Source organism: Eublepharis macularius, chromosome 1 (assembly GCF_028583425.1).
Source record: "Eublepharis macularius isolate TG4126 chromosome 1, MPM_Emac_v1.0, whole genome shotgun sequence".
NCBI lineage: Eukaryota > Metazoa > Chordata > Lepidosauria > Squamata > Eublepharidae > Eublepharis > Eublepharis macularius.
Genome location: NC_072790.1, coordinates 186,304,945 through 186,317,440, shown reverse-complemented (window position 1 = coordinate 186,317,440; position 12,496 = coordinate 186,304,945).

Here is a 12,496-nt window from a genome sequence, read left to right as displayed (position 1 = left end):
TGTGCCCGAGGCAAAAGGATTTTTAGCAGACCACCTCTTTGTGTACTTTGAGATAGGTGGGCCTTTTCGTTCATTTGTTCTTTCAGTTGTTTGTGTCACTCTTTGAGAAGTGATGATTGCAAGAACCATGCAAAAACTGAAAACACATTTTCACAGAAAACTTGAATTAACATCAGTTTTATTTACTTTCAGCTAAGAAGGGTGGGAGTTGTTTAGACTATTTTTATGAGAAATTTTCCATGACCTGTGACATGTGCACTGTCTGCCTAAACAATTAAAATATGATTTTCTGGATAAACAGAAAATTATCACAGGGTTTACTATATAACCATTAACATCAAAATGTGGGTGGCATGCTCATTTATTTCAGGGGAGGCACCTGACTTTTTGTAATAAGTTGCACAATTCAAAATTACAAATGTTATTGTGAGTCTTGTTTAAAACATTTGTCAATCACATTTCCATGACATATTAAATATCAGCAATTGCCTAAACTTGGAAGGTTTGGGAAAACAGGTAAGCCTTCTTTCTTTAATGAAACACAAGTAGAGATTGGGTATGGAAAGCTTTTCTGAGAAGATTTTACATCATCTAGAAGCCACAACTCCGTGTATTGATGAAATCTAATTCTGAGCTTGGCCATAGAGAGTAAGTAAAAAACCTACACAATGGGGCTAGATAGGAATGTGTGTGTTAGGTACAGCCAAGTCATTTCCAACTTACGGTGACTCTATGAATTAACGGCCTCCCAAACTTCCAAACATTAACAGCCTTACTCAGGTCATGCAAACTAAAGGCTGTGGCTCCTTTTCTGAGCGAAGTCATCTCATTTTGAGTCTACCTCTTTTACTACTGCTTTCTACCTTTCCTAGCACTATTATCTTTTCCAGTAAATCTTCTCATGATGTGACCAAAGTACAATAGCCTCAGTCTTGTCATTTTAGCTTCAAGGGAGAAGTCAGGCTTCATTTAATCTACAGACCACAATAAGGTACTTACCTGGCTCCCGCCAAAGGTCCTAAAGCTGCAACCCAGCCTAAAGCCTATCTCGTATGCTGTGCTACCAAAGGTACTGCTCCAATTAATAGAAATGGTACTGTCCAGCCCCAGATGCCTCCCCCATCCAGAACAAAACAAAAACAAGAATCCTCCACAGCAATGCACACATCAACAGTGTGACCACAATACACATACCAATTGTGTTTCAAAAACATTCTTGATACAAATGGATAAGTAAATATAATCCACAGCTTCTCAAAATAAAGATAAAGGAATTTATATCATTATTCTCATGATCTACAGTAAAGTGACATGTGCAACAAACCAGAATATTGATAAATACATAATCAAGGTCATAAGTATTCAAAAGCTCTAGCCAAAATTGATCAGGGTGATGTAAACTCAAAGAATCCACCATTCACACAAAATTCTAAGAGCAAAAAGTTGAAATAGCCAACAATCAAAAATCCATTGTAAACCAGGAAGTTATAGTCCCTAAAATTTTGTGGTGCAGAACAAAACTTTTTTAAAAATTATTTTTCATTTTGCAGAAAACCTACCAGTACTGCAGATAATGGTTCGCCCAACAAGGGGGCTGGCTAGTTTGAAACCTCATTTCAACTATCTTCCTCAGGAACGTACCACACCAGTACCACTTTAAAGGATGTATGGTTCCATCCTAAAGTTAAGTTTTTTCTGCAAAGTGCATATCTCAAGGACTGCCTGGATTTAATTATCCATTTATATCAAGAGTGTTTTTTAATCAGAATTGATATGTGTATTGTGATCACGCTATTGATGACTGTGTTGCTGTGGGGGTATTCTTGTTTTTGTTTTGATCTGGATACTGTGGCTGGCTCTTTTTCTTTTCCACCATCCAGAAGACACTGCATAGACTCTTGCCCAGTTAATGATGTTATGCCCACAGATCCAAACTAATTTCCTCCAACCTGCTAGAACTAAAAAGAAGGAGAGTCAGTTGGCAGCCTTAGCTCATGATGAATGTAAGATTTGTATGCAGCCAATTTCCGCATGCCTATGGCCTGACTGCAAGAGGTAGAGAGGCCCAGATCAGAGGTAATAGTGGTGGCCCCCATTTGAAAGGAGTGAGCCCCAAAGTCCCAAAGTGAGAAACCTGTAGCTCCCAGGTAGGACCTGAGAATGCTGGTGTCATGGGCCAGGCTTGCCAGGGGGTATCCAAGGTACAAAAGCCAAGTCCAGTCTGTGGTCAGAGCACAAGGTAAACACCAGGAGTGAGTCCAGAGTCCAAAAGCAAGGTCAGGTCCAGTCCAAGGTCAGTTATCAATAGCGACAGATCCAAAGGCAGGCACAAGCAGCAAGGTACACAACATACAGAGTGGTTACAGTAAGTCTGACACTTTACTTCTGCACCTGGCAGTTCCCTCAGCTCAGCTTTTATAGCAAGGCATGGATTGCAGCCAGCTGCCGGGGCGCCATCCTACTGCTACTCATCATCACTCTCCAGCAGCTGGTGTCAGTTCAGGAGATGAGCTCTGCACCACCTCTCCTGCAGCTCCAGCCTCTGCTTTTGTCTGTGGCGTTCCTTAGGCATAGGTGAACCTGGGGGGTGGAAGCTCCTGGCTGGGCTTCCCCTGTGGTGCTGGGGCTGGAGAGTACTGGTGGCTCTGCCTCAGCTGCTGGCTGTAAGCTCCAATTAGCCAGCAGCTGCGGCTCCTGATTACCAGCCTCTGCTGAGTCAGGGCTGGCTACATGGAGCTCCTCTTCTCCTGAGGAGTCCTGGCTGGCTGCACAAAACCCCTCTCCTCCTGAGGAGTCCTCGCTCTCACTGAGCCAGGACTGGGCCATGACAGCTGGTGAACTGAAACCTGGTAAGGGGAGAGTCAGTGAATGAGGGGGGAATATGAATGAGAAGGGGCCTGGGATGTTGTGAATGAATGGACAGGAAGTCCATAGTGGCTTTGTTATGACCCCCTTTCTTTTCTCAGTTAGATTTTGCCTTTAACCCTTCTCTTACATCCTCTGGGTAGATTGCTGCCACCAGGAATTATATTCCAAAATAATTTAAATTTCCTCTTTAATAACATGCCCAAGTGTCAGGCTCCTTCATGGATCTGAGGGACAGGAATGGGATATAGGAATAACAGATACTCTGGGATAAAACAAAGACAAAAACTTATTTTTACAGGAAACGTATCGGTTTCTTATTGTTAATTAAGCTTGATGGTTTCAAAGATAGTTATCAGTTCTTAAAGTTTCTCTTCATAGGCTCAGTCACATAGATATAGACAAACTTTCTCAGGCTCACACACAGTTTGCCTGCTTCAGATAGAATGAAAGTTCTCTCACAGACACACAAAGTTCAGGCTTCCACACAGGTTGCCTGCTTTGCCCCAACTGAATGTTCTCTCTCTGCTCAGTAACTAAAAACAGCAATTCACTTCGCCCACACTCTCAGTCATCAACCAGTCAACTTGCTCACTTATCCCTCTCTTTCACCCCACTCTTCATCTATATCACACCAAGTATTTAAAGACACACACACTTAAAATAACCACAGGCTTGGACTGGGCAAGGAGCACTTTAGCTGCCGCTCTCAGGTGGATGTGCTCTCCCCCCACCCCCTCTGGTTGGTCTTGGATCTCCTGATAAGTAGCCAGACTTCTGAGCTCAGTACCATGACCTCTTGCACCTCCAGGTCTTGACCAGGACAGTCCGAGTAAGAGCCGACAACTAGCTTGCCCACCCTGAAAGCCCCAAAGAAAGCCAGTGTGAAGACAGCAACCTTGAATAACCTGTTTTCAAAGTCCAACCTGCTGGTGTGGGAAAGCGTTTTACAAATCTGGATAGGATGGGCCAGGTGGCAGAACTGCAAGAGTCACTTTCACATGCCTCATTTCCCAAGTTCCCCAAAAACGTGCTGAAAAAACAGAAGCCAAACAGCCTGCTACCATTTTGAAATCAGAGACATGTGGAGTGAAGGAGAAAAGCCGGCAGCGTTCAGTGAATGGGCTGTCCTTTTTGATATTAACAATTATCAGTTCCTGGTTTTGTTTTAACAGAAAGAAAATGCTTCTCGGTCTTCTGCTTCTGGTTATGTAATCTATTTAATTTCTGTGTTGACCATCCAGTGATGTCCATGTATACAATCAACTGTTCACCTGAAGCATACGTTTGCAATGAACAAATTGTTGCCTTCACAAAATTCAATGAGTCACTCTCCCGCTTCATTTTGTAATCCTAGTCCAATTTTCCAACAATATTTTATTCTGCTTTGTTTCCTACTTTTGCATTCCAGTCACCTATGATTATTAGCACATCTTATTTAGGCATATGATCAATTTCTTCTTGGACACATAAAAACTTTTAATTACTTCATCTTCAGCATCTGTAATTGAGGCATAAACTTGAATAATGATTATGTCAATAGGCTTTCCATGAAGTCTTATTGATATTATTCAGTCAGACTTTATATTATAGCCCCTGGTAGCTTGTGCTACACCTCACCTCAATATTAGAGCAATACCATTTCTTCTAAGTTTGTTATTTCTATACTGAAACACTTCATAATTTTCTGGATGAAAATATCCTAATCCAGTCCACTTTAGTTCAATCACACCCAGGATTGCTATGTTTAAATGTTTCATTTCTCACTTTACAATTTTAATCTTACCTTGATTCATACTTCTGACGTTCCTTATTCCTATTATATGTGCCATACAGTTTTGGACTTTCCCTTTGTATCATATCAGCAATTGAATGTGCTTTCAGCTTTTATCCAGTTGCATCAGAGTTGCTGTAGCACAGTAGTTAAGTAGAGTGCTGCGAATCAGCACTCTACTGGTTTGAATCCCACTACTGCCATGAGCTCAGCAGGTGGCCTTGGATAAGTCACTCCTCTCAGCCCCAGATCCCCAGCTGTATTGTGGGGATAATAATAACACTAACTTGTTAACCACTCTGGGTAAGGCACTAATCTGTCTAGAAGAGGAGTATATAAGTGCAGTTATTGTTTTTACTAAGAAAGTGCTATTGGAAAGAGGAAAGATTGAGTGGACCAATAGGGTAGGGAGAAAAACTGAGGGATAAGAAGGGGGGCAATAGATAGACTATGCGGTTTCCCTTCCCTTGAAGATGAGCAAAAGGGTAGGAATCAATGGCAGATGGGAAGGAAATGTGATTTTTCCCACCCCATTAATCCGGGTAGGTCTACCATTAGCAGCCATCCTCAGCCCCAGCAACTACAGCTCTTTAACTACTAAGGGTCGCTGCAAAGGCAGAAGCTAGTCTCATCTTTGCAACAACTCTTAGGGGTTAGAAAATGGTGAGTGCTGGGACTTCCTCAGAAGTTACACTCTTACACCTCTGGGGATGGCTGGAATATTGGGATTGTGCTCACCTTTGCAGCCATCTTTGAGCAGCCTAAAAACAATCTGCAAATTGAGTTCATTCACAAATTCAGACCAATGGATGGACCCCATCAGGGCTGTATAGGAACTCAAGGACATCTCTCCCTACAGCTGCTAATTTTCTGTATTTTCTACCTTTAAGCATTTCTTGCTCTAATCAAACTGGTTGCATTGTACCTTTACATCCTGGCTCCTGACTGGAATATAAGGGTTCAGGGGTCTCTATTTCTACTTATATCTCAGGTAGAGAGCTTTGACTCTCAAAAGCTAATACTTTTGTTGGTCTTTAAGGTGCTATTGAACTTGAATCTTGCTCTTCATTCTGTAGTACTGTAGCTTCCTAACAGACGGAATGCAGGAAAAGTTGTCTCATCTGCATCGGAGGGCTTTGGGGGGAAACCCAGCAGCTGAGTGTTTCATGTGTAGAAAACTCTGTTCCTTTCCAGGTTCAGAGCTGTTGTCAAGGTAGGACCAGAGTATACTGTGCCAACCTGAAACACTGGTTTTCTCCAGCTATGATTTTTTTAAGTAGTTCTTTTAACTTGTTCTCTTAGGTTTGTACTCATCTTCTGCCGGGTGCCTGCAATACCTCCATGTATTGCAAAGCACCACGCAAGTCCCCTTTGTAAATAGCCTTGTCATTTTCACACATGACGTTCACTGGATCAGAAGCAATGCCTTCAGCCATGGATTTGTATTGATTAAAATGTCTGTATCCCACTATCCTCCACTCCCAAAAGGGGGCCAAGGACATAATGGGATGATCTCCTCACCTAATAACATGCTGCATGAGGAGAAAGTTGGCCCATGAGACCTCTGCAGTACCATGGAGGAAGTACGGCAAGCAAGCAACAGTGCTACTTTCAGCTTTCCCTCCAACTGGACTAGCACCCCTCTCTGGTGTGCTTTATTCTCAAACACACCCTAGGGTTCTATTAACACTTTCAATTTTTAGGAAACAAATATATATATATATTAGATATTTTGTTCAAAGTGTTTATCATAAACTTTCTGCTACAGAAAGTCTGGATATAGCCTGTATCCACCAGATACAGATGTTTATTGCAGAAAGATTCTTGTTTTTAAATGGGTAAAGTTTCAAGAAAAAATGTTCTTGTTCAATGTACATGTTTCTGATGCTAATAATTCATAGACACTGAAGCACATACTAAAATTCAGAGCTGGCTACAGGATGATAGACATTGCAGTTTGTTGTAAGGAAATCATAGGCCTACCTGGAAATGTGGAAGCCTCAACTTAGCAAGAACGCTGGCTATGGGCTTCTTTATGTTCTCTGTCACAGCTGCCAGCTTTCTCTTACCATCATACACCTTTAGAATTGCAGCCATTTTCCACTAGAGGGACATATTTCATCATGTTTCAGACTCTTTTGCCTGTAATGCCATTAGGGCAGCCTTACAAGGATTTAAAAGTCCCTGTGACTCAAATTTCTTGAGTTCTGTAGAAAGTGTTTAATTTACTAGGTTTGGAATATTTATCCCTGTAATGTGTACCAGTTCATGATCATGTATTCTGAATTTGTATTTATTACTAGCCAATTATGGCCAGTTAAGAAATATGTCTGTGTGATTTAAACTTATTTAAGTTTTGTTAAATAAATAGATAAATAAATTTTATCGTGTCTCACTGTCTAAGGTCTAATTCAAAAATTATGAACAAACAAAGCTCTTACCCAAATCATTCCCCATGTCAGGCCTGCCACATGCAGACCATCTGACATGTAAAGAATTAATACACAAGCCCCAGAATAAAAAAAGGGTCGTTTTAAGTCTGTTGTATACCTAGCTCCCAATTTGGCACAATAAATCTTTAAGGAGAAAAAAAAGAAGGGATAGAAGGGAGACAGATAGTTAACTAGCACGTAACTTCATTACCCTATCGGAGATAGAAAGTAAAAAAGGGGGGTGGTGGTCAACATAGAAGTACAAGACAGCAAAACTGAATTATTCAATTCCTGTAATAATATGGAAATTTACATGTGATGATTCTATAAAAACCATTCACATTTGCACAAGCTTAGTGTGCAGTTGTGTTACTTTAAGCCAAATACCCAGTTCAAGTTATCATCCAAGTTATCCAAATTATCTTCCACCTACATGACTAGTCCAGAGTAAGCCAAGCCAGAGAGAAGAAAAATGTGTGGGGTTGCCAAAAAGGACTGAGAAAGTGCTGTGGGGAAAATGGAGGAGGGATTTGAGGGATAAAGAGAAGGAAGCTGGTAGGAAGATGTGGAAAGTTAGATTCAGGATGGGAAGCAAAATGAGAAAAAATATGCTCTTCCTATCTTGACCAGGAGAATCCAGAGATTCATGTTTGTAGTGCTGGCAGGCAGTTCTGGAGGGGAAACAAACTCTGCATGGATCTTACAGATTCATCTTGTCACTTATGTGCTACGTCAGTCTGAGTTCCGGCAATAACACACAGACAACATCCTTTGGTTGGAATGGCCACAACTTTATTGATTACAGCTAGATGGAACATTGGCTAGGAATATGGGTGCGGATCCATGTTGGCATCAGAAGGCCCGCTCGTTGTCCGATGCATAACACTCCAGCCCCATGCTGGTGAACCACACCAAGTGTTCTACTGCAGTCAGCCATGCTGGACAGCCGTTGCCTCCCAATCCGTCAGGGTGAGCTGCCCAAGTGCCCACTCACTATTTTAGGATCTGGCCCAATTGCTCAAACCCACCGCTGGAGGTAGGCCAAAGGCCCGACTCCCACCAACACTCCAACAGCTGTAGCCAAAGTTGGAGCCCCCCCCCCCCCCGCCCCAGGGTTCCCAACTTCAATGCACAGAGAAAGGTGAAAAAACCCCAAGGGAGCCCCAGCCAATCTAGCCCCTTGTGGGAAAAACTCCTTCCTGGCCCCCACAGGTGACTGGCATGACTGGCCCTGGGGATCTCTGCCCCCGAGGGGCCCAACCGCATCCCCCTGAATCACTTCAAAATTTCTTTGCTCGTCCAGGTGCACGCCATTCAGCCTTCTCTATCAAGGGGGTGCCATGCCTGTAACTAGATCAAACAAGGTTAGTGCTTCTCTCTTCCTGACCTAACCCAAGTATGCTCCGGAAGCCCATCTGCCAATGGCCTTGATGCAGTCTACTGACAGCCCCACCTCGGCTGCCGAGGTGGCTGCCCTGATTCGGAATGAGTGAGAGCCATGCTCCGCCAGCGGGGGGGGGGGGGGTCCGCTGCTTGGACGCTGGATTTCCAAACAGCTGTAAACTGGAACCTCGTGAGTAAACTCTTGTCAGTGGCATGGACCAACAGCTGCCCCATCCAGACAGGGCAGGAGGCCCTGCTCCTGGCTGCTCAGAGCTGCACCACTGCTCCTTGCCCCCGCTGGTCCACTTGGAGTGCCAGACTTTGGCTCGTTCGCTGCTGCCCCTGAACCTGATGTCGCCCCCTGCCAGGTCCCTGCCTGAGGAGTCCAGGTGCTGCCACCAGAAGGCCCCATAAAAGCTAGACAGAAGGTTGTCCTGAACAGCCCCATCTCGAAGGGAGAGCGACACTCTCTGGAGGGCACCCTAAGATATGCAGCTGGATGTCTGCCATGAACGGCCACCAGGAGTTTTTGCGGGGCGGCTCACTTCGGGCCCAGCCTGCCATGGTGAGCCAGGCCAGGAAGTTGCTAGTAGGGTACTTCCATCCTGTTGCCTTATAGCCAAATGAAATGGCCACCATGTGCATCTTGATGGACCTGGATGCGTACCTGCTCTGCCAAGTAGTCCAAGAATGCCTCCTCCGGTACTTCGCCCTCCCCTCGCCAAGCCATTCATTGAGGAAGGCCATGAACGCCAAGACCGCTGCTGAGTACGCCCACCTGGTGGTTGGTACTAGTGAGTTCAGAATTCTTTGGACAATCCAATGTCCCCAAGCTCCCACAACTCCTCCGGGAAGGGTCTGGATGTGGCTCAGCAACTGGTGCCAAGTCCTGAAGTCTGCCCTCCTGAAAGCGAGAAAGGGCGTCCGCTGTATCGTTCCTCACCCCAGATATGTGGCAAGCTGTGAACATGATGTCATGCAGCAGGCAAAGGAGGATCACTCTGCGAACACCTGCATGACCTGCTCCGAACATGATGATTGCCTGTTCATGATCCGTGCCACCGCTTGGTTTTTGCGCTAAAAGAGGACCTTCCTGTTCCGGAACCAGTCAGTCCAGAGCGCCACTGCAACTAGAATACGACAGAGCTCCTCAGAGGATGCTGTGGAGCCTGTGGATGCTGTGAGGCCTCAGAGGATGCTGCTGCCCTTTGAGGCTTCCAGCCATCTTTGTGTGCACCAACACCCTTCCCAGTATACTCCCAGAACCCACATTCCCAGAACCCACGCCTCCTGCAGCATCAGCGTGCACCTGGAAGGCTGCCCCCCATCTCTATGGGCTTGTGCCAGGAAGATACACCATTGTAACCCCTCAAGAAGGTTTGTCAGATCCTCATGTCTGCTTGCAACCATTGACTACCCAAGAGGGATCAAATCTCCCGCCACATTTTCTTCCTTGCCCCCGTGCATCATCCACCTTCTCACTTAGGGCTCCCTATCTATCTTGGAGTAGGCTGCCTGAGTTTTGAATGGTGTCTATTAGTATACCCAGATATGCCAAGCAGTTGGAGGGGCCCTCTCCTGGGCAAACGGGATGCCCAGTTCCTCTGCCCGCATCTGGAATTGTTGCGGGAGCCTCTGGTGGCCTGAGCTGTCCTTTGGATCCCACTGTGAAAGCATCAGCAAGGTAATGCATGGTGTAAGGGGGGGCCGCCCACTCCTTCATGACACATCCCAGGAAAGCACAGAAAGTTTCCAAGGCTGTGCATGCCACCATGCATCCCATAGGCATAGTCCTATCCATGTACCTTTTTTTTTCTTCCTTTGGAATTAGAACCCCAGCAGGCATAGGTCTTCTGGGTGGACCGATAAGAGCCGGAAAACCAACTGTATGTCACCTTTCGCCATGAGCGCCTTCCTACCACAGGCGCGCACCTGTATCACTGCCTGGTCAAATGATGCATAGTGGACTGGCAAAGCTCCTAGGGTATCCCATCATTCATTGAGTCCCCCTTCAGGTCTGACAGGTGATGAATTAAGGAATGCTCACCTTTATTATAAATAGAGCTGACATAGTGACGGACAGAGCATGTTTAGATAATCTATTAAAAGATGAATCTTTAGCCACTACTAAGGCAACAGCTAAATTTTGTGCGATGGTGATCAAATTATGCAACAAACACCAACTAGGCGTATCTGGGCTTTAATTCAGACCACTTTAGGAGGATACCATATGATAGCTGTTTAAGATCTCTGCTTTCTAATTTTTAAGCGTTTATGCAGGGCTATATTTATATTTATGATAATTATTGTAAGATATGTTATACGTGCTAATTAGATTTTATAATATTTATATTTGTACTATTTTAACTGAAGTTTTAACTTGTATAATTCTTAACGAATAAGGGAATGTCTCATTTTACTAGTTTAAAGCTGGTCGTGAACCGAAATAAATAAATACCTGGCACCTTTTGGGATGGGTAGGGAGTTGAGGGGCCTGCCACCCGTCCTGCATACAGTTCCTTCTGGATCTTAGTTGCCACCGCCTCCAGGAGTTTCCCTGCTAATTTCAGGTTGGCTGCATCCATGGCTAAATGTGGCCCTCCATGTGATATTCTGAACCCCTTGGCAACCCCTACCATATCTTGCTGGCAGCTGCCCAGTACTTGTGCCGCTGTGGCAGAGGCCACCACGCTTCCGGGGAGACTGGTGTCCAAGCAGAAGCCACCAGTCCCCTTGCGTGCCTCCCTCATTACCTGCTTGCAGTGGTGGATCTGCCTTGACTGCCACCCTGACCAACTCGGCTCCCTTCATCTCTGCATGCCTAGTTCCCTGCTGCTCCATCCCGAAAGGGCTGTAGGGAGCCAGACCTCCAGAGGGCAATCTTGCCATGAGTGTCACTTGTAGCACCCCTCGCACTCATGGTCACCTCTGCACCGCAACTGAATCCCCCCCCCCACGTAGACTTCCCAGCGTGGCTACCTCAGTGAGTATCTCTTAGTGCCACTCCCGTCAGCCAGGGCCTAGTCCCCCCCTAGTCCCCCCTGCCCCTGCCATCCAAGCCCACCATCTGAACCCATGCTGTGTTGTCGAGCTAATTGCATCTCGAGTGCTCCTTGCTGGCTGCCTTCCTCCTGAACTCCTCATCATATTCCCTGACCAGTGCTACGTGCCGCAGGAGCACCCGCAGTCCCCGGCCGCGCGGTCTGGATGCCATGGGTGAAAAGATCTGCAAAGTACATGTTGATATGCACTTCCTACTTGCCTTGATGGCTGGTGCCCCTGGAAGCATCCCCCGGGACCCACAGGAAGGGGAGACTGTCCCTGTCTGCTGGGCCAGGGCTCCTCCCGTGATGCATGTGCGCCCTCCGAGGCCCTCCTCCAATGCCTGTGTTGCAGTGCCTCAATCTGCCACTTCCAGGGGTGTAATCTGCCTACCCCCCATGAACTCGCACCCCACCTCCCCAGTCCTTGACTGAAGATGGCTCACCCCATGATTCCCTGGATAAAGAACGGCTGAGGCAGTGGCTTCCCCGCTGTGTCTGATGCAACCCCCATTTCAATGGCTGAGCCTGGCCCAGGTCTGCTTCCTGATCTGCATCAGCCTCTGCAGACAGCTTCCAGGCCCAATTAGTCCACCACCTGATCAGCCCTGTCCTGGTCCTCAGGCCTGGCTGGGTGGATGTCTCCAGTGCCTGGCTGATTGAACTGGCTGCCGTACCTATGCTGAGAGAAGCCAAAGAGAACTGCCCGCTCCTGTAAGGAGGAATCCTACAAGAATGGCGCTGACCATGTGGCTGGAGAGGAGAAGGGATAGATGCTCCTCCTCTTCCTGGCTGACCACGCCTCCACTGCATCCTTCCCTTGGTGACAATTCAGGAGGAGGGATGGACGTTCCTCGTCTTCTGGGCTGACCACGCCTCCACTGCATCCTTCCCTTGGTGCCAATACAGCCTGCTGGTGAATCTGCGAGCTTCTCTTATCTTTAGAAGTCTATAAATTTTTATCTTGTCCTTCCTACAAGGATCTCACAGCTATGTGCATC